The following is a 26061-nucleotide window of genomic DNA, read 5'->3' on the forward strand; positions in this document are numbered from 1 at the left end:
TTTGTGGTCCACACGCCACCTAATGAGGCGCTCTGCTGGTATCACTCACGCCGCGACATGGAAATATGGCTGCCATTTAGGCAAAGGAGCGCAGGGATTTTGTGTGTCCAGGGGTCTCCTTAGACTTTGGGGTAACTAGCATTCCTTACATTGCGGGGGGAACTTTTTTTTTTTTTTGTTAAAAAACACACAACACGATTTATTCAGAAAACGGTCAGGCACATCTGTCAACATCATCCACGCAGGAAACGGGCAAACAGTTTCGTGGAGAGCGAGGGGGAGGCAGGCGGGGGGGCGGGGTAGGGAATCTCGGGGTCCCCCCTTCCCTTGACAAACAGGACACGCGCGGAGTGTCCCTCTGCAGCCCCTCCTCAGGAAGCCGCCCGGCGAGAAAGGGCCCCCGTGCCCGCCCGCGGCCCTGCCGGCAGCAGCTGAGAACGGCGGCCAGGCCTCGGCGAGGAAATGAGTTTAACATGTGCGGGAAGCGGGCTGCAGCCCGGCCGCCGAGGGACCGGGGCCCAGGCCGTGGCGGAAGGCCGGCTCCAGCGGTACCTGCTGGTGTGCAGGGAGCAGGGAGAGCACATCTGGGGAGGAGGCTCCAGCGGTGCCCCCGCCCTGTCCCCACACCCCCCTGCCCCGTGCCTATCTGCCCCCCCCCCAGCCCCCTCTCTCAGCAGAGAGCACTTGTGGGCAGGGTGCCATTCCAGAACATCCAGACAAAACATGGGCCCAAAACGTTCAAGGCCCTACAGATATGTGGCCGTGGGGTGACGAACTTCCAATGTGGGGAGACCCTCCTGGGCCACAGAGACCTGCCAGGCAGGGAAAGGCTTCAACTGGGGTTCCATGCCCACGGCACGCCCCCCCCCCCAACCTCTCCCCCCCCCGCCCCGCCTCCCCTGCTGCACATTTTCACCGAAAGGGAAAGCGCCCCCTGGGTGGCCAGGGAGATCTTAGGGAGCCACCGAGAAGCAGTCGGGAGCCTGCGCCTTGGTGGGGGCCGTGTGCAGGTGACACGTGCTGCTCGGGTGTGGGGTTTGATTACGGCCAAGTGGGCAGCAAGCCTTCCCCAGGCCTGGTGACGGGATGGGGCAGCCAGGTCACCCCAACCCTGGGTGGTGGACAGGGCCCGACCGCGGGGGGGGGGGGGGGGGGAAGGGTGCCCCTTTTGTTTTAAATAACACCCCGCCGAGCCAGCTGGCATGGTGCAGGGGTCAGGGACGCGCTGCCCAGTCCTGTCGAGGAGGGGTTCCTCCGGAGGGTCCCCGAAGTTTTCTCCAGCCTTTAGGGTCGGGGGTGTGGTTGGCAGGCACCCCAGGGGCGTTCTGAGAGGCGCGGGCAGTTGTCCCTCCCAGGCTGGCTGTCCTGGCCCAGGACCACGTGTCCAGCTCCATAGCATCCCGTCCCGGGACCCGGAGGCTGGCCTGGGGGAATACACACGGGTGCAGGGCCATGGGTGGCCACAGAGCGGGGACACGGAAGCCACACTGGCACCAGCGACAGGCCACCCCGAGTTTGCATCTTGTTCCTCTCCATTTGATGTAGATTCCAAGGTGTCCTGATTTTTTTTTTTTTTTAGAAAAATGAATAGACTTTATTTTGGGAGCTGTTTTAGGTTTCCACAAACATGAGCAGAAAGTGGAGCCCCTATCTCCCCCCCCCCCCTCACCCCCCAGTTTCCCTTTGGGTAACAGCTCGCCTTAGTGAGATACGTTGTTACCGAGGATGGATCACCGCTGATACACTGTGACTCACTGACGGCCGTCGTTGGCGTTGGGGTTCGCTGTGTGTGCTGTACTTCCTGTGAGTTTTGACAAATGCGTGCTGGCAGGTACCCACCCTTTCCTAGCGTGCAGAGTCGTGGCAGTGCCTGAAACCACCTCTGTGCTCTGCCCACTTACTGTGGATCCCTGCCCCCGCCCCCACCGACGGCTTTCCCGTCTCTGTAGTTCCGTCTTTTCCAGAATGTCACGTAGTGGGACTCCCGGAGCGTGTGGCCTCTTCTGCTGGGCTCCTCTCACGGAGCGATGTGGACTGAAGGTCCTTCCCTGCGTTTGGTGGCTTCCCAGCCACTCAGGATACTTTCTGACGTTCAGCTTTCCTCCCCACTCTCCTCCTTTAAGGTTTCTGGGCAGTATTTCCCCTTTCGTGTCACATCCTGGTGTTTTATAATCAAGTTCTGTGGCCTCGAGCTTATCGGCACTCAGAGAGTCGTCACCCTCGGGCGTTGTCTGTGGGTTTCTCGTGGCTTTTGGGGGTGGGTTGACATGCTCAACCCCATTTTTATGTTTTCCCCCCTCGAACCAGCTACCTCCTTCGCAGAGAAACGAATGCATTTAAACTGCTTACCCAGGATTTGTGTAAGCGGCATGACTCAGTTTTGCTTATTATCAGGGCTTTTCCCTGAAGACTACTTTTTTTTTTTTTTTAAAGGATATTTAAGTAGCCCGGGCCATCCAGGGAGCGTGACTGAGTCGCTGGCAAGGCCCGTCTGCTGAGCTGCGGCATAAAAACGGGATGCATTCGGCATTCGGCATTCGGGGTAGTCGTTGGCTTTTTTTTTTTTTTTTTTTTTTTGGTTTAATAAATTAAACTACAAATTTTCCTAATTGCCAAACAAAATGTTAGGCCAGCGTTAGCCAATGCGGACAGTAAAACACAACATAAAACCTGCTGAGAGTTATATGTGGTATTTAATACGAGACAGAGTAATGCCCGGGTTTTTATGGCGAAGTATGAATTCACACCCACAGCATTTGTTTCGCATTAGGAGAGGTTTGTAAATCAGACCAGTGTGCAGGGATGGGGAGGCCCGGGCGGTATTTTGGTTACGGGAAAGGCTGCCAGAGGGAGCTCCCCGGCCACTTCCATCTTCTCAATGAAGCGGTTCGTCCTCTGACACCGGGAAGATTGGGCCAGGAAGTGAGCGGGGGATTGGATTAGCCGTGAGGCTCATCCCCGCCGTCGGAGGTCAGCGGCCCGGTCCGGCCACCGGGCAGCAGCCATCAGTTACCACGACGGGGGCTGCCCATCGGGCCTTGTCCGGTGGGCGCCCTGGGGAGAGGCGGGAAGGATCTGGGAAAGTGCTTTCGGGGGGAAAACACGGCAGTCAGTGCCATTTGTTAAACCTGACAGGCGGGTTCCAAATGTAACAGCCCGTCCTCCGAAGATCGTGCCTTCGAACGAACGAATGAGTTATGCAAGTTAATAGACGGCCGGAGTTACGTCTTCAGGCAGCCCCCCAAAACAGGTTCTCCTCTGTCACCCCAACAGATGACCGGTCCCTGCCCCTGCTGCTGGTCTTTTTTCTTTTTTTTTTTTTTTTTAAAATATGTTTTATTGATTTTTTTTTTTTACAGAGAGGAAGAGAGAGGGATAGAGAGTTAGAAACATCGATGAGAGAGAATCCTCGATCAGCTGCCTCCGGCACCCCCCCCCACCCCCCCATTGGGGATGTGCCCGCAACCAAGGTACATGCCCTTGACCAGAATTGAACCTGGGACCTTTCAGTCCGCAGGCTGATGCTCTATCCACTGAGCCAAACCGGTTCCCTGCCCCTGCTGCTGCTCTTACCGCGCTCACAAAGTCCTAGCAAGCCCACGACCATCCGAGGAACAGTTCGCCAACGTAAACAAAACTTGCCTCGGCTCAGGGTAGCATGACACATGGATGGATTTGTGCGTTACCGTTTCAAGGCTTTCCCACGTGATGGCGAATGCAGCACGAAGTACCTTTTTAACTTGAATAAAAAATAAAAATAAAATAAAAAGTAAAAACGGTTTGCCCGTGAGAAGTGCCTCGGTCAGAAGCACCTCCGCCGGGCTCGGGGCATTTGTCATGACAAGTGACGGCTGCTTACGTTTCCCGAGACCCCATCATAATTATTCCCGGCAATTACGGCATCCAGAACCCGCTCCAGCCCCACGCACATTTGTTCCCATTTATTAGGCCGCGAGCAGCCGCTAATTTACATTGTTTCGGAGTTCTGTGTTGGGGTAATTTATTGCGTGTGCCGGGGTCACGCAGAGTTGACCAGTCGGCGGGGCGGACCCGCGCGAGGAGGACGGAGGGGCCCGCGGAGGCGAGGGCGGCCGGCGGGGGGCTCGGGGCCGCGGGGGCGGCCACGGCCTTTTTAATCACGTTTTGATTTATCCCCTGTTACCCTACTTGCTCCCCGTTTCTGTTTTTTAACAAATCAGAGCCTGGAAAGGCCTTTTTTTTTTTTTTTTTTTTTTTTTTTCTTTTTTTTTTTTTTTTTTTTTTTTTTTGTGTGTGTGTGTGTGGAAGGAAATGGAAGCGATATCTTCTAACGAGTGGAAACTTTTACTAATGCCCTGAATAAAATATTTGTCAGCGGCCTGCGCTGAACGCGAAAGCACTCCGCCGGGGGAACAAAAGCCCCCTGTTCCCCTCCTCGCCGTCGCGGGCTTCGTTATCGAGTGGAGGAAAAAGGCTTGTTTAGGCGAAAATAATGATCATAAATAGAGCCGTGCGGCGGGGCGGGGCGGGGAGCGGTGACAGTGCCTGCTATCGAGGCCCGCCATTCCGAGGAAATATGAGCGTTCTGATCCGGGGAAGCAGTAATTATCTTTTTGTGAAGGATGTACAATGGTGTCGGGTGATGAATTGATCGCAGATTGGGAGCGCGGCTCCACTGTCGTGTTCGGAGATAAGGGGGAGCCCCGGGACCGCGCGCCGCGCCCGCGAGCTCGCCGCCAGCCGGTTTATTAGCGCAAATCCCCGATGTTTAGTAAACTCATTAGGTCCCATCTAGCGCTAATTCATCATCGTAGACGGAGCCCGGCCGCGGAGGCCGGAGGACGTGCCGCCCGCTCTTCCTCGGACGCTCCGCACGGGCCCCGGTGATCCGTGGCATCAGGCCCTTGGCGAGGGTCCTCCGGGTTCCCTTCCCCGGGAGGGTTATCCGAAAGGCTGCGACATCCTTCGGCACCTTCGGGGATGTGGGGAGAGCTTTGCTTGGGGTTTAATTTCGACAGTAATCCCCCCCCCCCACACACACACTCCGCTTCTTGCCGCCTCTTCCCCCACCTTCCAGGCCTCCCCCCACCTCCCCTCTCCCCTCCCCAGTCCTCCTTTTCCCTTTTCCAATCCAGTCCCGGCGCCGGATTCAAAGAAATTTCCTTGCAGAATCAGTTTACCAAGAAATGCATCATGGTACATAAATGTCAAGTGCAGTTTATTCTAAACTTCACACAGTGTTTTTCTTTCAAAAAAACCAGGCTTTAAATGCCCGGCTCTCCTGACATTTTCGTACATATTCTATAGTGTTTTTCGAAGAGGATAATAACCTTTGCTTGATCCTAGGCAACAGCTGCAAAGATAATGAAATTCTTATGATATTTCGCCAGGTAAAATGTGAATTGCAGAAGAAAAGCTATTGAATTTTTATGGATCTTAATCGCATAAAATGAGATTCATGGGGCATACGTATAACTATACTCGGCGGACCGGCGGGCGGCCTGGCCACGCGGCTCGCTGTGCGGGCGCTCGGGCTCCCACACGGAGCGCGCTCCCCGCGCGGCCCGCGGCTGGCCGAGAGCGATAATGAAATATGACAGAGATTTCCTTGGGCGGGATCGGTGGCAAGAGGGGTGCATGCGAGGCCCCGTATTAATCCGTCTGACTTACGTTCCCGGTCTTGATTTACCTTATGATTAAAAACTTCTGCAGGCCTGCTCACCAATTGAAATCAGATCTCATCTGCAGCCCAGCGGTATTGATCCCTATTTAACATCAAGGCTCAGAATTGATTGGCATTGATTAACAATAAAAACGCTCTCCTCCGCGGTGTCCAGCCGGCCCGGGCCCCATAGATAGGCGGGCGGAGGCGCCGTGCGTGCCGAGGCGTGGGCCCGGCCGACCAATCTGGAGAGAGAGACGGCCCCGCCCGCCCGCGGACGCACCCGTATATTTTAATGTCGTTGTAACGGGATGCCGGGGCCGGCGGCGCCCATTGATTTTGTTCTTGTTGTATAAGATGAATATCTTTAATAAAATCCCCATTTTATTTAGGATTTTACAGGAATAGCTTGATTATGAGAACGGTGCTATTTTTCTTTTCCCACGGTGTGGAAGAGGGATGGATTAAAACATAAAGGCCATAATAACACAGCACTGGAGATGAAATGTTAATCAACTCAGAAGTCGCACGCGGGGCGGGAAGTCAGGGGAGGTGTTTCAGCCATGACGCCGCACGGCGTCTCGCCCACCGCCGCTTCTCCCGGCGTGTTGTGCAGCCGGGCCGGCCCGCTGGCCCTCGACGGTCACGGCCGACGGCCAGCTTCCCTGCCCGCCACAGCCACGCGGAGACATTCGGTTCCACCGAGCTCAGCACCGAGAAGCCACCCGATAGGACCCAACCCAAAGCCTTAAAGGAGGCCGTGTGTGTGTTTTGTCCTGTTCCCCCGGCACAGAGGCAGCCCCTGGGAAGACTTTCTTTTCTAAAAAAATATATATTTTTATTGATTTTTTACAGAGAGGAAGGGAGAGAGATAGAGAGCTAGAAACATCGATGAGAGAGAAACATCGACCAGCTGCTTCTTGCACACCCCCTACTGGGGATGTGCTCGCAACCAAGGTACATGCCCTTGACCGGAATCAAACCTGGGACCTTTCAGTCCGCAGGCCGACACTCTACCGCTGAGCCAAACCGGTTTCGGCTTTTTTTTTTTTTTTTTTTTTTTTTTTTTTTTTTTTAATATATTGATTTTTTTTTTACATAGAGGAAGAGAGGGACAGAGAGTTAGAAACATTTACCAGCTGCCTCCTGCACACACCCTATTGGGGATGTGCCTGCAACCAAGGTACATGCCCTTGACCGGAATCAAACCTGGGACCCTTGAGTCCCCAGGCCAACACTCTATCCACTGAGCCACACCGGTTTCGGCAGGGAAGACTTTCTAACAGTCCTCCTAACTGACAGCACGCAGGAAGGACGACAGCGTAGTGAGGGAAATGAGCGAGAGCCGTCTTGCCCACGGAAGACGCTGGCATCTCCGTGCGGGGGCCCGTCCGGTCCGCAGGACGGGCTGGTAACCGGCGCTCATCCTTCCCGTCCCCGCGTGCTGGAGGCCGGGGCCAGCTGAAAGGAATTATCCAATCTCTGACATCCAGAAGTTTACAGTTATATAATGACGGAGAAAACCGCAGGCCCCCGGGGAGGCCGAATTTTAGAGATACTTTCAAAATGAAATTACCCAGCCGAGCCTCTAAGACAACCTCCTTGTACTTAAGACAAAAACGACAATCTGGAATTAATTTTTTTTTTTTTTTTTTTTTTTTTGTGATAGGGCAAATCCAATTTGCTTCTTTAACTGTTGATTAAGGAGTCAGGCCTACAAGGCCGGCCGGCCCCTGTACACACGGGCTGTTTATTTGTCTGCAGAGAGCAGCTCCGATCCCCTCCAACGGGGAGTGGGGTCAGGCCTGGCGGTGACCAGCGGCCGTGTTTGTGTGGAGACGCAGTCGCCTTCCTGAGCCGTGGGGGTGCCCCCTAGTCACTTCCCATCACGCAGGCAGAGCGGTTGAGTGTGGAGCAGTGAGACCCGCCTTCTCGGGCGGTGGTGCCTCTTTTAGAATTGGGGGACACGTCTACTAGGAAGCGGGAAATAATCAGATGCCTCAGACTAGACTGGGTCCCCCTCGCAGGCCCGCTGGATGAAGGTCAGCACCTGGTCCGGCAGCACCTAGGCCAGGGGTCGGCAAACGCGTGAGTCCACAGAGCCGAACGTCAACGGTACAACAACTGAAATCTCTTTGGAGAGCCACATGTTTTAAACATAAACTTCTTCTAGCGCCACTTCTTCAAAATAGACGCGCCCAGGCCGTGGTATTTTGCGGCTCACGAGCCGCGGTTTGCCGACCGCTGGCCTGGGCCCCCAGCTTCCAAAGGAAGGCCTGCTCTCTGAGCGTTCTGTAAAAAAATAAACAAACAAATAAATAAAAAGCCTCCCCCAACCAAATTTAAATTTGTAGGGAGGGGGGTGTCTCCTTTGGAGTGTCTCTGGTCTTTGAAAACCAGTTGTAACTGTTGAACACGATTTGCCATCGGTTTCCTGTAAAAACAAGGTCCTGCCGATGGTCCGGTCACACGCAGTCACGGATCTGCAAACAGGCAGGTGTGAGGTGGGAGCAGAGTTGGTGCCAGGCTGTGAAGAGCAGAGGTGGTCTCTGTGTGCACCCTGGGTGGTGGGCAAGGTGCACCCCATCTCCCAGGAGGCCCCCGGCCTAAATCCTTGGCCCTGCAGGGTGGTCTCACCGGCAGAGGCACAGCTGGCTCCTGGGGGCCCGTGTCCCTGCAGGCGTGGGGCTGGGAGCTCTGGGGCGGCGGATGGAGTGGCTTAGTTTGCCTGGTGTCCGTCGGAGGTGCCCGGACAGCGAGCCGTGTTCCCCAGTCCGTGTCACACGCCTTTCCCATGTCTGTGATTGAGGGCTGGGCTTGTCCGTGCTCCTTTCATTGCTGTCCTGAGTCGGAAGACCCCCGGGACCTTCCCGCCATCCTCCAGCCCCTTCGTGCCCACAGACACGGACCCTGCGAACGTGACCCCCGGTTACCTTGCTGAGAGGGACATGAAACCAGCCGGTGGCCAGTCTGTGTTCGGCCGCCGGGGGCCAGGGAGCCTGCGTGCCCACAGTGGGGGCCCAGGCTCCGCTGATGGTGGGAGGTGACGCCTCCCTCCCCGTGGAGCTGGCGGCTCGGCCCCGTGGCCCCTCTGCTCCCTCCTGCGGCTGGATGGGGCCCGGCCTGCACGCAGGGCGGCTGACCGCCAGCGTCTGCTCTCTGCCCTCAGGACTTCCGACTTCTCAGAGCCACTAACGGTGCCTGCCCCAGGGCCCGGCCCCTTCCCGAGCCCTGCCGAGGGCAGCCTGACCCGCACCTGGTCAGATTCCACCCGGCCCCTCCCAGGTGGCCTGTCCACGCCGCACCCCCTCCCTCGCTTCCCTCCACCTGGGCGCAGCCACCCCGTTGGAAGCCCCTCACCCTTTGGGTGTGGAAGGCCCCCCGCCCCCCGCTGCTGGTCCCTCGGGGCCCCGTTCAAACCCCACCTCCCATAGCCCCAGGTCTGGTCTAGCCATCTCCCCTCGGCTCCGTGGCCCAGTGCCGGGCCTCGGGGTCCAGGCCTTGGTACCATGGCTGGGTGGGGCGGGAGGAGGGGGGTCCCCCGCCTCAGGCAGGGCAGCTGGGCGCCTTCTCGGGGCCTCAGCCGCCCGTGGGTGACGACGGAGGAGGAGCAGGCGCGGGCGCCGTCCCTGTCGTGCTCCTGGGCTTGGAGGCCTCGGCTCCGGGCGAGGCCGGCCCCACCTGCCTGCGGGCAGCCCTGGCTGACCTGTAAGCCGATCCCCCGCTAAGTCCCGCTAAGCCGGCCCCGGGCTTCCATCCCTGCACCGTGACGCCTGCCAGCGGGCCCAGGTCAGCGGCCACTCGTCCGGCTCCGCGTGCCCCCGCGCGGCAGGAAGTTTTCCTTTCCCGACGTAAACACACGCTTCCCAGGGAGGCTCCCGCGAGCAGCAGGCTCCTTCCCCCTCCTGGGGGGGGGGGGCGCTTGCTCCGTGCGGGGCAGCCCCAGCCCCAGGGCCCACCTGGTCTGGCCGGGCTGTCCAGGCCGGGAACAGGGAGACCAGCCTGGTGCTTGGGGAAGGGTGCACCTGCATGTCCGCTGGCCCGGACTCCCCTGCACCCCTCCTTGTGGGGAGGGGCCTGGAGAGGCCCCAGGGTGCCAGCAGGAGGGGCGAGGCTCCCTGTCCCCCACTCCCTGGCTCAGCAGGCACGAGGGCGGCAGCCGGCCATCGCAGCCTCGTTGTGACAGTCACGGCCCCACAGCTACGCTGTGTGAGCAGCTTGCGGTCACTGGTCGCGACCTGAGCGGGGCTCCCTGGCAGACGTGCCTCTGACAGCCTGTCTCCGTCACACTGCATCCCCTCCGATCCTGGGGCCGGTGAGATCTGCCCGCGTCACCCAGCTGGGGAGGGAAGCCTGGGTGTGAATGCCGGCCCCGGGGGCCCCTGTGGTGGTTGCTGCTGCCCCCACCTTGCATGTCCATCCCAGTGGCCTGGGGGGCTCCTGGTTTGAGTTTCTGGGTGATCTGGGTGAGTCCCTCTCTCTCGGCCCCCACAAAAGGCGAGGGGCTTGGGGACGACCTCTCACAGGGGGGGATGCACAGGAGAGGAGGCAGTGAGGGTGTGTGTGAGGCGCAGTGTGGTCCCCTGGGCCCGGAGTGGCCGTGGCGGTGGCGGGCAGGAGCCCTCAGATGCGGTGTCGTTGGGTCTGAGGGGTGATGGCTCCCGCTGTGCCGGGTGGGGGCGGGGGCAGAGGTCTTGGGAGCTCCGCCTCTGAGATGGGACTGATGGGGGGTGGGGTGGAGAGCACCCCTGTGGGCGGAGGGCTGGGCCCAGGGACCGGGGAGCGGTTCCTCTGGGACGCGGGTCACTGCCATGGCCGCGAGCTCTCCGAAGACGGGAGCTGGGAGGGCGGCTCGCAGGTGCCGTGTCTGAGTCGGCGCTGCTTCACGGGCCTCGGAAACGTGTAGGCCCGGTCTCCTGTCCGCCGCGTGGGGCAGAGGCGGGCCGCCGATGGCTCGTCCCCGAGGGAGCCCCAGAGCCTCTGTCACCGAGCCGTCCGAGGAGCCGTCTGAGGAGGTGGACGGCTGGACGGACGCGAAGGTGTGTGGGTACCATTCCTGGTGCCTTCGGAGGGACATGTAGGTTCTGCAGCCCGCGTGGCCGGCTCCGCTCCAGGCTGCCCTGGACGTGTCTCCACACCGAGTGGCAGAACACACACCAAGCCACAGCACACACCAAGCCACAGCACACACAAACACACCAAACCACAGCACACACCAAACCATAGCACACACCAAGCCACAGCACACACAAACACACCAAACCACAGCACACACCAAGCCACAGCACACACCAAGTCACAGCACACACCAAGCCACAGCACACACAAACACACCAAACCACAGCACACACCAAGCCACAGCACACACCAAACCACAGCACACACCAAAGGCACGCCTCCACACGGACCTGCCCAGGGAGAGCCTTGATGCCTTGGGAGGGCTGCCTGCGGCCGGTGGTGATGGTAACACTGGTTATCAGGGTCCTCACTGGTGATCCTTTTTTTTTTTTTTTTTTAAATGAAGTCTATCGTTTATGTAGATGTGAACCATACCACCGTGTTCAAATTTTTAAAAATATATATTTTATTGATTTTTTTACAGAGAGGAAGGGAGAGGGATAGAGAGTTAGAAACATCTATGAGAGAGAAACATTGACCAGCTGCCTCCTGCATACCTCCTACCGGGGATGTGCCCACAACCAATGTACATGCCCTTGACCGGAATCCAAAACGGGACCTTTTAGTCCCCAGACCGACGCTCTATCCACCGAGCCAAACCGCTTTCGGCTGTGCTTGGATTTTTAAGAAGTCCTCGGCGTGCTGTCTGTCCCTGGTGAAGTGACAGCAAGGCCTCCTCCGGAGGGGAGGGACAGGCAGGGGTGGCGATGGAGGACAGTGCGGGCTGCCAATGGGAGAGCGGCGGGGGCCTCTCGACCCACCGCGTATGTGTGGCCGCCCGCAGCTCTGCCAGGGCCACGTGTCTCCGGAGGCGGTCTGTGCCGCCCCCCCCCCACAGGCACCGCCTGCCCTCGGGGCCGGCGACGTGACGTTTCCGAGCTGCCGTGAGCTCGGGGTCCCACAGCGCCGGGGTGCAGAGGAGTGGTTAGTGTTTATGTGCGGGGGAGAGAGAGACAGAGGGGCCTTGTCTGTCTGGGACAGGTCAGAGGTTCAAGGGGGCTTTGAAAGGACCGAGCTGGGATAATTGAGTTATCAGCTGCCAACTGGTGGCTTCATCCCCTGTCAGGCTGATGGGATCCAGAAGGCTGGCCCGAGGCCGGCCGGGTGCCACCCCCACGGCCCTCCTTCCTCCCCAGGTTGGCTTCATGAGCCGTGAGGCCCTCCGTAGCAGCTGGCTCCCCTCCCCACGCCCCCCCCCCCCGACTCAGTGGTCTGTGGGTGCTTAAGTCCAGAGGCCCTGACGTGAGGGCCTCCTGCCCTCCAGCTGTGGTCCGTCCTTCCTCCGGGGTGACAGCTGGCGAGACAGCCACTCGCCTGCCCGCCAGACAACCACGCTCAGACCTGCTTGTGCTGTCTGTCCCAAATATTGAATCCTTTCTCCCTTCCCCCACCAGCTTGAAACAAGAAAACGCCTGGTTCACTGTAGAAGGAAACCCTTGCTGTTTGTGGGCCCCCGGCTCTGTGCTCAGAGGTCCCTTCCCAGAGCCGGAGAGGCCGTGGGGCCCTCCGATGCCCAGTCACCCCTTCTCCGGCTGGACGCTGCCCTGGGAACGCCCGCCCTCCTGGGCCTCGCAGCCTCAGAACCCACTTCCTGTCCGGCGTTGGGCAGGAGTCCTGGCCGACCTGTGGTGGTTCAGGGTTCTGGTGGGCTGAGAGACACCGTGTGTGTGTGTGTGTGTGTGTGTGTGTGTGTGTGTGTGTGTGAGAGAGAGAGAGAGAGAGAGAGAGGAGACAGAGAGGAGAGAGAGAGAGAGAGAGAGAGAGAGAGAGAGAGAGAGAGAAGAGACAGAGAACAGAGAGACAGAGAGGAGAGAGAGAGAGAGAGAGAGAGGAGACAGAGAGGAGAGAGAGAGAGAATGTGTGTGAGCACGTGTGAGTGCATGTTCCTGAGCACAAGTTTGTGAGTGGATGCACATGTTAGCCTGTGTTGTGTGAGCACTGAGTGTGCATGTGAGTGAGTGTGAGCACACGTGTGGATGTGAGTGCATGCATGTGGAGTGTGTGGGGAGCTGCGCCTTCTCTGCACCCTCCAGAGGACTCCCCGCCGCCTCCCTCCCTCTCACGTCCCTGAGGGCCGGGTGTGACAGTCACTCTAATACCTGAAATGTGAGGTCCAGGCCTTAAAGGAAGCCTGGGGCGGACCCTCCGTGAAATCAGGGCAAACCCTCTGAAATCAGCTCACCATGAGGGCGGCCCGGCCTGGGTCACGTCTGGCTCCACCGGGTCAAATCCGTGACCTCCCGGCTCAGGGAGTGGCCCTCCGGCTGTGGGCAGCCTCAGGGAGAGGAAGGGCTTTCTGCACGGGCAGGGCTGGGGTGGTTTGCGGGTTCTGGGACAGAATCGGGTGTGTGACCCCGCAATTGCTGTGAGCAGTTCTGTGTGGCAGGGCCCCCCTGCACCCCCTGCCTGGCCACCGGCCTCGCTGGTCCTGGGGGGGCTGGGGCCGGACGGACTGTGTCTCCTGTGGCAGCGGCCCTCGTGGTCAGCGGTCAGGCCTCTGGGCTGACGGACCACACGCCTCCCCCGCGCGGCCGAGGTCCGGAGCCCGCCTGGATTTGTGCAGGTATGGCGGCTCTCAGGGCCGCCTCTGGTCGGCAGTGTGCCCGGCTGTGGGAGGAGCCTCCTGGGGGAACACGCGTCTAACTTCCCATGGAGCCCCCAGCCTGGGGCTTCGTTGTGAAGCCAGTTCTGGGGTCTGGAGCCCCGGGGCACGGCCTTGTTGGCAGGAGTTTGTGGGGCTGGCAGGGCTGCTCGCCTGAGCGTGGGGTGATGGCACGGGGTTGTCTCCTTCCTTGGACTCCGCTCTGGGTGCAGTGGACGTGGCCCCTCCAGAGTGTCCCTGTGAGAGGCGGCCTGTGGGTGTCGGTGAGTTTTCCCATTTCTGCTCACCAAGGAGGACTGTGCGGATTCCCATGGCCCCGTGTTCTGGCCAGATCACCACCAGGCAAACCAGGCAGTAGCTGAAGGAGAGAATGGCATCCCTTCTGAGCCAGACCTGCCATTCCAGATTCCAGAAGGTTCCAGAAGTTTCCAGAAAGTTCCAGAAGGTCCCAGGGTCCCCGTTTTGCATAGGGAATGAACTTGGGCTTCTTCGAGGGCCAACCTTGGACTCCACCCACAGGGCCCAGCTGTGTCCTGCTGACCTCAGGCCTGACTACAGCGGGGGGACAGCTGAGGCCTGCGTGTGGAGCTTGTGGTGAGGCCACATGCTGCTTACGTGGTGCCGGGAATCGCTCCCCTGCCTCATGGATCCCCCTCCCAACAGGCCAGACAGAGCCCAGACGGAGGGAACAGTTGTAAATTGGAGGGAAGTGAAAGGGCGGGAACGTGGAGTTCCCTGGCCCCACCTGCTACTTAATAGTATGCAAATGAGCAGGAAAATAATTACCCAGAGGCGGAGGCAGGACGGCTCCGGGAGGATGCCCGCACTGCCAGGGGCTCAGTGTGAGCTGGCCGTGTTAGTTGAGCACCTACTAGGCACAGGGGACAGCGGCTCACTCGGGAGCCACACCTGCCCCCGAGGGGCTGCTGATGGAGTCCACGGTCTGCTCAGGGCCAGACGGGGTTGCTCTGAGGCCCTGGCCAGCACAGGTGGGGGTGTGGCTGCCTGGGTCTGGGGGTGCAGGGGACTTGCTGACTCTGGATGTGGAGGGGCGGAAGCTTCCGGTATAGAGGAGGAGCCCGGGCAGTGAGAGGCGTTTGGGGAGGGGCCAGGCTTGCCCCACTAACAGGACACCCAATTAAACCAGAATTTCAGATAAACTAGGACGCGTGTGTGAGGATAAGCGTGTTCCAAATATTGTGTGGGAAGCACTTACCCCAAAACATTCACGGTCGCTTACCTGAGATTTAGCGGGGCGCCCTGCGACATCACCTGTGAACCCCGTAACCCGAGTCCGGGTGTCATGGGAGCAGAGGTCGCGTCAGCACTCACGCACAGTCCTCCCGGGCCCATGGGACTGTGCTGAGGACGGTGGGGGAGAGAGGGGAGGAGCCATCTGGGGGGAGGGGGCAGGAGGGACGGGGATGAATTGGAAGGATTGGAGGGAAGGGGACGAATCGGCCTGCTGGGCAAGGGCGAGCAGGCAGGGCACTGGTGCCCGGGGAGGCCCAGGTCCAGGCCTGTGGTGGTGCCCGATGGGATGCAGGTGCCCGGCTGCCCCGCAGGGCAGGGCGGTCCTTGTTCACCGCCTGGCCTCTCCCAGGGCTCTGATCCCACTGCAGACAGGGCCCCGGGGCCTGGGTGATGACGTGCACAGAGGAAATCCAAGCGGGTCAGCGGGTCTTTAAAAAACACTCGCCCCGCTCCCCGCACCCCCCCGCACCCCCCCCATCTCCTGGGTGTCAGCCCCTGGAGGTCCACGGGGCTGGGAGCCGGTCCACGACCCTCCCTGGCTCTCCAGGCCTCCAGGATCCGTCTTCTGTCTCCTGTGTGCGAAGGAATGAACCCCGTGGAGTGTCTAATCGGGCGCTGTGCACACCGCTGAGCGGGCTGCTTTCCGTCCTGAAGTATTTCTAAGCGCTCCTGTGGGGGCTCCCATCGGGGCTCCCCCGGCCCCTCTCGGCCCCGCCGCCCCCTCTCCCGCCAGATTAGCTCGCCGCACCCCCGCTTGCTCCCAGGGCCGGGCTCCAAAGCCCCCGCGCCGCCGCTGTGGTCCTCCTGGCACAGAGTGGCCTGCGGAGAGGAGATAATGATCGCCGCCCGGCCGCCCCGCCCCGCCGCCAGGAGCCCGGCCGATTCCGAGCGAATGAGATTTTAATCACCTGTCACTGCCGCCTGCACTTTTTCTTATATTTATGATAATTTTTCGGGTCTTTTTTATTGAAATCAGTGTTGACTGAATCAAGCAATCCTGATTAGCAATCTTACTGGACCCAGTCAAGAGTGAAATGCATCCCAGGCTGTTGGTACACTGAGCATTCTGAAATTAAAAAAAAAAAAAAAAGGAATTGGGGAAGTTTGGGTTGTAGCGCCCGAGTGCTGGAGGGCGGGGGCTGTTCTTATTTATTTTTAAATACCTGTTTTTATAAATTTCAGAGAGGAAGGGAGAGGGAGAGATAGAAACATCAACGATGAGAGAGAATCATGGATGGGCTGCCTCCCGCACGCCCCTCACTGGGGATCAAGCCTGCAATCCATGTACCCTGGCTGGGAATCAAACCTTGACTTCTATTTAAAAAAATATATTTTATTGATTTTTTTTTTACAGAGAGGAAGGGAGAAGGATAGTTAGAAACATCAATCAGCTGCCTCCTGCACACCTCCCACTGGGGATGGGCCCGCAACCAAGGTACATGCCCTTGACCGGAGTCAAACCTGGGACCCTTCAGTCTGCAGGCCGACGCTCTATCCACTGGGCCACACCGGTCAGGGCCAGGGGCTGTTTTTAGTTGTTCCCATGAACCGGAAGGCAGCGGCGAAGCTCCATGCTGGAGGGGGTGCATCCTGGCTGGATGATCCGGTTTCTTTAACTTTGTGGTGCTGGACCCGTGGCGGCTGACCTGAGGGAAGTTAGTTCCTCTGGTTCGAAACGTGAAATTTGCAGGAAAAAACAAATTACGCAGTGAGCAGTGATTTTGGTGGGGAGACCCTGTAGGAAGGCCTGGGCGGCTGTTCCTCCCAGCCCCTCTGCCATATTCCCCCCCCCCCCCCCCCACCTCCCAGCACAACGGGGACGTATTGATCCTCGGGCGAGGGGAGTAAACTGTGAAGGTGACGAACAAATAGAGGCGTTGAAAGCACTCCGTCCGTTGCTCTGAGAAGGAGCCATCGATCACAGGGTGACACTGTCAGCTCCCTGGCCGCTCCGAGGCCTAAGGGGTGCCTCTCTCCGGGGATGACATGCCAGGGGCCCTGCTCAGGGCCCAGGGAGGGCCGGGCCGGGCCAGGGGACGAGGGCCCCCTGTTTGGGCATCGCTTCCCCAAGGCCGGGCTTTTTGCGGGGGATTCTCTGTCCCACTGGCCAGCAGCAAAGGCCCCTGGGAGATTTCCTCGGCCTCGGTTTTAGCGCTCCGTCCACGTTCATTCTGCAGGCAACAGGGATGCCTTCTGCTGCCCAGAGAGGGTGCTTACAAAGTCACGTGACGCCCAGGTACCCACAGAGCACTCCTGCCTGGCCCTGGGTTCATGCCAGCTTCGTCCCACATGGCCCTCACCTGAGCCCTCTGTGCCCGGTGAGGCCTGGCCCCGCAGCCTCTGGCCCCGGAAGAGATGGGACACTGCCCCACTGCCCCACGGGCCCCGGGTACTGGGCACAAGCCTGCAGGCCGCAGAGGATCGCTGGGTTCTTGCTGGGTCACCTCTGAGGACAGCTACGCTTCTCAGGAAGGGGCCTTGGAGAGGGGCCCCTGGCACTGGAACCCGGCGTGCCCCAGAGACCCAGGGAGGCCCTGCTGGTGCGCCTGAGGAGGCGGGTGCCCTCCGGCCTTGCCTGGTGGGCAGGACAGAGGAGGGCACAGGGCAGTTCAAGTGGCTTGTGGTCAGTAGGATTTTGTGAAAGTAGCAGAATCGACTCCGTTTGCCCCGTGAGTGATTGAAGTAGTCACGGGGCCCACATCGGCCCTGTCACCACGTTGGCGGAGAGAATGAGAAGATGTGCTAGGAACGTCTCCCGTTGCTAAAAGTCCAGGCATGTTTCTGACTGTCGGCTCTGTGTCGGCACCAGAGCAGCCGCTGGGAGCGAGATAGGATCAGCCAGCAGCCCTGCCCCCGAGACAGCTCCTGGTGGCTGGAGCCAGGCAGGTCAGCAGTTGGCGCTGTTGGTACAGACCATTTCGGGGCCAGGTTCTCAAAGGGGTGCCGGACAAAGCCCCACCTTCAGGGCGGCGTTATCGGGGTGTGCGATGCTGGGGTCCCCTCGGGCCGTCGGGATTCCCGGCGTGCACAGCAGAGTTCACGGTCATCCTCAGCTCCTCGCCTCGCCTTCCAAGGCCCGGTCCCGAGTGGCATGTGGCTCCCACAAGAATGCGAGGGGCCCGCGGCGACCTCCCATCAAAGCCATCCCCACGGCATTACCTTTTATGCTTTCCTTTAAGGTCGTTCTGTTCGGGGCAGAGGAAACACAAACCCACAGCTGTGTGGGCTCCCATCTTTACGGCACGTTAGTGACTCTGCGTTGGGCAGGCCTCCTCTGTGGCAGCAGGAAATGGCTCTGGGTCTGTGCGTGCCTTCCGGAGGCCACGCCGAGCCGTGTCTCTGTGCGTGGTGATGGGCCCTCATGGACGGGCCCAGAGCTCAGTGTGGCTCCGGCTTCTCGGAGAGCCGCGAGGGCCCGCCCTCCCAGACTCAGCCAGTGGGAATCCTTTGCTTCAAACGCAGTTCCCACCTACTGTCCACTAACTCATCACCAAGTGCTCATGGTGCACAATTCAGGAGGCAGGCCTCCTACGCATGGTTACAGAGCACCAGGGTGTCTGTGTGTGTTCTCACTGCCCTGGTTGAGTTTGTGCTAAATAGAGTCCTTTCCGGAAACGGCACCTTAGGTCTCTGCCATTGAGGATGCACTATGGCTCCACCTCCAGGGGTTCCTCATACTCCACACCTCTTTTCTCCTTTCCTTCCTCCCTCCTTCCCTCCCTTCCTCCTCTCTCTCTTTCTCTCTCCCCCCTCCTCTCTCTCTCATTCTCTCTTTATTTCTTTTATATGTTTATTGATTTCACAGAGGAAGGGAAAAGGAGAGAGAGAAACATCAAGGATGAGATTCATTGATTGGGTGCCTCCTGCACGCTCCCTCCTGGAGATCGAGCCCACAACCCAGGCATGTGCCCTGGATGGGAATCGAACCTTGACCTCTTGGTTCACAGGTTGATGCTCAACTACTGAGCCCCGAATGAGGCCAGTGTGACTGCTAATAGATTGAGAAGTGAACAAAAGGCAAGGAGAGGTCCACAGACGAGACAGACAGGCCGTGCTGGCCCTGTGCACACACGGACACAGCTGAGAAGGGTCCCTGGAGACAGCCAAGTAGAGAGGTTCACTGCCATCGTCACGGTGAAGACAGGAGCCTCCGAGGCCGCCGCTTACAAGGTGGGCTGGCGAACACACTGGACACTTCCTTGCTGTGAACAGGGACATGGGAAGGCTGTAGCACATGTGCTGGATGGTCCCAGTTTTAAGGATTGGAAAAGGAGGAATGAGAGGGACAGTTGGTGCCAGCCCTGGGTGGTGGGTTTATCGGTCATTTTTATATTCTTTGTATACTTTGAGGCATTTGCAAAAACAGTCGGTGCAGCGCGCATGCTATTTTATGGCCCTTTCACAGCTCCGAGCGCATTCCACGGCAGAGGCTGCTGAGTAAGTCATTAACGCCGACACTGAGCCGCGGCGCCTGCCTGGGCTGGCGGCCGTGCTGCCGGCCGGGCTGAGTGGCCCTGAATGGTGGCAGTTCCTGTTCCAGCTCCTGCCCCCCGTTTCCGAAAGCAGAGGGAGTGGGGGAGTGGGCACCTGCGGCAGCAGGCCGGGCAGCCCTGGTCCGGGAGCATAAAGGTCTCTAAAGAGCGCGTGACAGCCCTCACCGATGTGGCTCAGTGGATAGAGTGTCATCAATTCCAGTCAAGGGCATGTACCTTGGTTGCGGGCACATCCCCAGGAAGAGGTGTGCAGGAGGCAGCTGATCGATGCTTCTCTCTCATCGATGTTTCTAACTCCCCCTCCCTCTCCCCCCCTAAAAAAAAAATCAATAAACTATATTTTAAAAAAAGAAAGAGCACATGAAAAAAAATAAAGTTACATGTAACTGCTCAGGGAGATGCATAGTTTGCAGCATGACGTTCCCACTTCCCTCGTTTCTGAGTGTTCCCGAGCGCAGAGGGAGTGATGGGCATCAAACCAGTGTTGGCCGGCAGCTCTGTCCACCCAGACCCTCTTCTCTATGGGGGCCGACCTGGTGGACAGAGCACGGGACTGTCTCCAGGGGCCCCAGGGGAAGTCTCGGAGCAGGGGACACGGAAGGCAGGGTGCGGGCCAAAGGTGGAAGGTGAAGGTAGATTTGTAAGCACACAGATCCCAGAGGCACGGGCTGTGGCGGGGCCATTGGCAGAGGTAGCCTGGCTGCCCGGAGAGGTGGTGAGCTCCCCGTCACCGCGAGGCTGCGTCCGGGGGCCAGGCAGACACCAGCCGTGCTGTCGGAGGGTCTCCTGGCAGGGCCGCTGTCTACGCAGCAGGTAGGACCTCATCTCTGGCTTCAAGGCTTCTGGTGCCTGCGTCTCGGTGAAGACGATAGGGTCTGAGTGATTACCTTCGCGGGCAGGAGATTCTGGATCTTGCTCTAAGCCTCAGAGTATTAGTGGGAAAACCGAGAACTTACACCAAGTGGCCAGATTGTTATGATCTCTGAATGCATAATAATCTGGCCACTCAGTTTGTGTGTGTGTATGTGTGTGTATTAGAGGCCCGGTGCATGAATTTGTGCATGGGTGGGGTCCTGCCAGCCTGGCCAGGGGGAGAGGGGACATGGGTGGCTGGCCGGCTTGCCTGCTGGTCAAACTCCTGGTCAAGGGGACAATTTGCAAATTAGCCTTTTATTGTATAGGATATAAGATATCGATGAGAGTGGCCAGATTATTATGGGTTCAGAGATCATCATAATCTGGCCACTCAGTGTATATTCGTTTAATTGAGTTTAGAAATACGTTGAGGTTACTTCCCCCTTAAAACCTGCAGCCTGAGCTGACCCCAGGGGGACCTCGGGCAGATGGGGCCGATGTCACGGGCTGGGCCCTGAGTGGGCCTGCGTGGCGGGAACAGAACGGTTCTGGGACAGACATTTTATCTGCCCCGCCCCCTGCAGAGCCGGCTCCTTCTGCTAACCGTCCAAGCCGGCCTGAGTTCACTGTTGTTCGTTAAGAACAAGGCACGAAAAGACGTGCTGAGTTTACAGGTGATGCTTCTATTCACCTCGCTGTCCGAACTGGTCCCCTGGAGCCCGGAAGCCAGCCTGCATTGGGTAGGTGGGCCCGGGTGGGGCCAGGGGGGCCCTCGCACCTTGCAGGGTGCCCTCCTGGAGCTGGCTCCTGAGCCCCTCTCCAGGGGACGCTGGCCTCCACACGGCGGGGCCGGGCAGTGCAGGTCGTGGGCGACTGGGACACTCAGGCCCAGCCGGCGACCTCTGGTGGGGCGCCCTGTCCTCCAGCCCAGGTGGCCTCACCATTCCCCAGCACCCTTTCCCCCTCCCGCGTGTTTGCTCACTCCCCCTCTCCCCCTCTCCCCCCGCAGCGTCTTCTGTCCTCCCACCCCTGCAGGCCCCGTGGGCGACCCCTCTGCCCAGCTCCTCCTCAGGCTGTGCTGCTAGGGGCTAACCCCTCTCAGATTAGATGGTCTCCAGTCTTCCAGGGCCCTGTCCCCCACCTTTCCTGACCTCCCACCCCCACCCCCCGACCTTCAGATGCAGCCCCTGGGCGCAAGCTTGCACTTCCTGGGCGGTGCAAGCTCTTCCCTACCCATTGAGTGTCCTTGCTTGCAGCTCCACATGCCCAGATCCCCACCGCCCCCCAAGCCGCCTCCTCCACCCCTCGCCCCTCAGTGCACAGACCTCAGCCCATGCCCATGTGCCACTCTCCAGCTTCCCATGGTCCTCCTCATGGTGCCCGTTCCTTGGGGGCCCCTCCCAGCCGGGGCACAAGCTCTTTGCTGGCAGGAGGGCAGTGAGGGTGCGGCCACCTGCTTTCTGCCTGGCTCTCACCTGGGCCACCCTCAGGTGAACGAGGGAATGGACGGCTGGGTGAATGGCTGGGACTCACACGGAGGAAGGACGACGCAGTGAGCGCCCTTCTAAGGGACTGAGGCTCCCTCCAGTTAGAGACCTCACACCCGGTCCAATTATGCCACCTGTCTTAGCCGCGCCCTCTGTGTCCCAGGTGACAGGCTGTACCTGCAGCCTCTTCAGGGTCCTGATGTAAACTCTAGCTCCGTCTTCAAAGCTCGCAGTGTCTGAGGCCCGGGAGGCAGAAGGTCTCTCTGTAAGGACCCCTGATCCTGGAAGGTGGACCTTCTCGGGTTCCAGCCCAGAAGGCCAGGCGAGGGGGCTGCCTGGTGAATGGGCCTCCGTGTCCGACTTCCAGGTCTGGCAACACCCGTCAGAGCGGGCTGCGGGCAGCTGTTGTATGGAGCGTGTGACTCCACGGAAGACCATTCTATTTGCGTGGGGTCCTCCCGGGCAGGTGGTGGACACGGCGGTGGGCTGTGGGTTGTGGGCTGGGCCTGGGGCAACCCCTGTGAAAGGGCCGTGTGGCCCACTGGCTGGCTGACCGCCCTGCATCGGGACCCGACCAGTGAGGTGTGCTCCAGGAAGGAGGGTCATGGGCTGGGTGGCCGGGGTTTGAACGCTGCCCCATCATCTGTGAGCTGTGTGACTTCGGGCAGTTAGACCCTCTGAGCTGAGCTTTGTTCTCGGTGGCGCGAGTGACCCGGGTGACGGTGAGGTTTATTTTACAGCGGGAGGGGGTCCCCGTGTGGCCAGTGGTCAGGGACGCAGGCTGTGGCCACCGCTGCCAAGTCCAAAATCACAACAGGGACGAAGGCAGGAATGCTGGGTGGTGGGCCATTCCCCCAAGGTGCCCTGCTGGTATGGCCCGGCGAGGGCTGTGCCCGCACCTCCTGCAGCCCATTCCATAGAGAGAGAAACCGAGGCCAGAAAGGCGTGGGAGGACGGTCTGTGCCGACCGGCTCTGCAGGGCCGCAGGGTGGGGTGTGGCTTCCCTCTGACCCTCCCGGACCCCCCTCCTGACGGGCAGAGGGGAGCCCCCCACAGCCTCCCTTCCCGGGGCCCCTGTGCCCCATGAGCAGGTCTCGGACTCTCTCTCGTTAGATGCAGGTGACCCAGCAACCCCGGCCCCACACCAGCGTCCCCAGGGCCCTGACGTCACAGCCCCAGCTGGAGGCACACAGTTCACGGACGCCGGGCTCAGGGCACTCGGTGGAGGGTCATGGCACCATGGCAGCTGCCCGCCCCTCTCGGGCTCACCTTCACCCTACCAATGTCGCCCGACATTACAGCTGCCCAGACCAGGCCTGCCCTCCGGGGCTGCTGGGGCGGGGCAGAGCCCAGATTTAACCGCCCTCCGAGCAGCAGAGCTGATGTTGGTGCCAAGTGGCAGGTGCCAAGGGTAACGGGATCCAGGCCGTGGGCCCCCCCCCCCCCCCGGCTGGGTGCTGGGGCAGCGGGACCTGGCGTGGCTCCTGCCCCAGCAGCTGTGCTGTCTGGGTGATCTGCTCCGCCCTCCGTCCTGGGCACACTCCGGGACACGCCTAGTTGTGAGCAGGGGAGGAGGTGGAGGGCCAGCAGAGCGGAGGGCGGGGGTGCCACAGGCCATTGTGGTCGCTGGGCCACTCGTCCAGGAGCAGAGAATTGGATGTGGGTGGGCGTGAGCCAGGCCCCCAGCAAGTGCATAGAGCACCCGATGGGGCAGAAAATGCCCCCTTGGCCTTGTGTGCCCGCCCTGCTCTGCGGCCAGGCTGTCCTGAGAACACGCTGCTCAGTGTCTGCCCAGTGTCTGCCCAGTGTCTGCCCAGGGTGCCTTTGCCTGTTTGCAGGGGACACTGTGTGGGGGATGAGCAGGGGGGAAGAGGGGGAGGAGGACAGAGTGGAGGCCTGGGTCCTGGCTGGCAGCCTGGCTTGGCAAGTTTGGGATGTAAAGTAGCGGGTATAGGTGTTGGGAAGTTGGGGTGCACCTGGATGCTCCGGGCCTCTGACATTTGAGGGCGCTGACAGTGCACCCCCAGATGCTGGCCATAACAAGGGTCTTCCACAGGGCGCACACAGGCATGGCTGCCGCCGGGGCCGGGAGGACACGGGGGTGGGGGGGGCCTCTGATCCTGCAACAGCACCTGGGCTGCGACAGGTCTTCCCGCAGTCGCAGCGTGATTAAAGTTGAAAGGGGGCATAAGCTACTAGAATGTTCCTCGGGCTCTTTGAGTGGCCCTCCTGGGTGTGGAGTGGCCGCCCTCTCCTCGGCCTCAGCTCTGCTGTCCCCCCAGCCACCCTCTCAGCCTTGGCGGGTGCTGTTCCTCTGTTCCTCCTGCTGCCAGCACCTTCTCCGCTCGTCAGAACCCAGCGCCCTGACTGGGAGCTCTGTTCCCGATCGCTTCTTCCCCGAGGTGCCGGCGCTGGGAGCACTTTCTGCCCGCTCGGTGCCGGCTCTCCTGAGCGGGACGCGGGCCTGGGTCTGCCTGGGGAGCAGTTATCTGCGTGTCCTTCCGCCTCCTCCCCGGCCCTCAGCGTCTCAGCCATGGCCGGGTCTCCACCCCCCGTGCCCAGCACAGTGCTTCCTCGTGCTGCCCGGGGCAGACTGCTTTAGGGAGAGGCTGGGGGTGCCACCTGCAGCCTCTGCCAGGGCCTGGCTCAAGCATTGAACTGCCTGCTCGGTGCCCGGAGCTGCGTTGGGTGCCAGGCTGCAGGCACTAACAGAGCAGGTGCTGTAGGGCCTTACGGGCAAAGGGGGTGAGCAGGCCTCGTTGAAGGTGAGCAGGGCCTTCTCTGCTGACCGGGAGCCTCTGCCGCCACCCGCCCTGCCCATCCAGGTCGCTGGGCATCGCCCGGGCCCAGCCTAGATGAGGCGTGTGCACAGATGTGCCTGTGCATCTGGGCTCCGCTCCTGAGCCTTCTCACCCATAAGCTCATGTGGTAGGGTGGAGGCCTGATTGTCTTTGAAAAACCACGGGACCCACAGGGGGTGGGAGAGATTTGGAAACGGAGGCTCTGTTCCTTTCTTAACCCCTCCCTTTAGTCTGTGGTCCACTTTGATTTCTGATTTTCCTCTAGGTCTCTCTCTTTTTTAAAGAATGGTTTTTATTGATTTTAGAGAGAGGATGTGAGAGGGCCAGTGAGAGAGAAACATCCATCAGCTGCCTCCTGCACTTTGGAATCGAGCCCCCAACCCAGGCATGGGCCCTGACCGGGGATCGAACCAGTGACCTTTTGGTTCATGGGTCGACACTCAACCACTGAGCCACACCACCGGGCTAGTTTTTTGTCAGGTTTCCCCCCAGTCAGAGTGAACACGAGGCTTTGTGCACACCTGACTTCCTCCCTGACACCGTTTCCCACAGAGCCAGGCAGGTACAGGGGCACCCGTGTCTCCTCATTCCAGAAGTCTCCTGCCTCCCCCGCAGGCCTCCCAGGCTCGCTGTGTGGCTCAGGGTTCCCCAGGGGCATTGAGGGGCGCATCTCAGCCCCCTCCCTTCACTCCCAGCCTGCTTCCTGTCCCCTGACCTCCTCTGGGGCTCCTGCGCCTTCCGGGCCTCACCAGCTCCGCCCGGATGATGGGGATAACGGGCCCCTCGTTCCGCAGAGATGATCTGCATCCCCATGAGGACAGGGGAGCCCCGCCCACCGCTGGGCCCCCTCCCTCTGCTCAGCAGGCACCAGATTCCCAGCAGGTGGGAGCAGTCCCCTCCCCTCCCCGCTCCCCTCCTCTCCCCTCACCTGAGGATTCCCGCAGCCCGGTCTCCAGGCAGCACAGCAGCAGCGCCAGCCGCCACCGGGCACGCTCAGGTGCTGTGTGTTTGGCGTCGTGCGGGAATGTGTTTGTATTTGGATGTTTAGATAAAATATTGTGTTTCCCTCCAAATGCTCGGCCATCTGTGGGCACAGCTTTCCCGCTCGCGCTAGGCTGGTGTGTCCCAGCGTGGGCATCTGGGCGCTGCCCCTGGGAACAGAGCCCACGGAGCATGCGTCCCACTGTCCCAGGGGCTGCAGGCAGGCCCTGTCCACCCAGCTGTCCCGTGTGTGCATGTGTGTGTGCGTGTGTGCGCGTGCGCGCGTGCGTGTGTAGGTGTGTGCGTGTGTGTGTGCGTGTGTGCGTGTGTGCGTGTGTGTGTGAGAGAGAGAGAGAGAGAGAGAGAGAGAGAGAGAGAGAGAGAGAGAGAGATTTTGTCGCTCACACTGTTGGGAGGAGTTTTTAAACCTCCTGTGGAGGGATAGGAGCTTCGGGAGGGCCTTCCTCACTGTCCCTCTCCCTGTCCCGGAGCCGGGAAGAAGCAGGTGCCTCGGTCCCTCGGGGGGCCCCCGCTCCCCGGCCGGGCGCTGGGTGGGCCTGCAGCCGAGCTCCTGGCACCCCAGCCCAGGCATCGATGAGTGTTTATGGACCAGATAAATGAATGCCATGTTTCCTCTCTCCTCTGCCCCACTTCCGTGGAGGAGGCCAGACCTGACCCAGGGCAGTGGGCACTTGACCTCTTTGTGGTTTACCACGCCCTCCGTCCACAGTCCGCCAGGCGCACCCCTTCTCTGGTGCACAGAGTCCCG

General features: G+C 60.1%; 1 protein-coding gene across 18 annotated transcripts in view; it reads left to right on the forward strand.

Moving 5' to 3' along the window:
• EBF3 (EBF transcription factor 3) overlaps nucleotides 1-26061 on the forward strand; it is a 112169-nt gene that overhangs the window by 13240 nt on the left and 72868 nt on the right. The window lies entirely within an intron of this gene.

Source organism: Pipistrellus kuhlii, unplaced genomic scaffold (assembly GCF_014108245.1).
Source record: "Pipistrellus kuhlii isolate mPipKuh1 unplaced genomic scaffold, mPipKuh1.p scaffold_m20_p_15, whole genome shotgun sequence".
Taxonomy (NCBI): Eukaryota; Metazoa; Chordata; class Mammalia; order Chiroptera; family Vespertilionidae; genus Pipistrellus; species Pipistrellus kuhlii.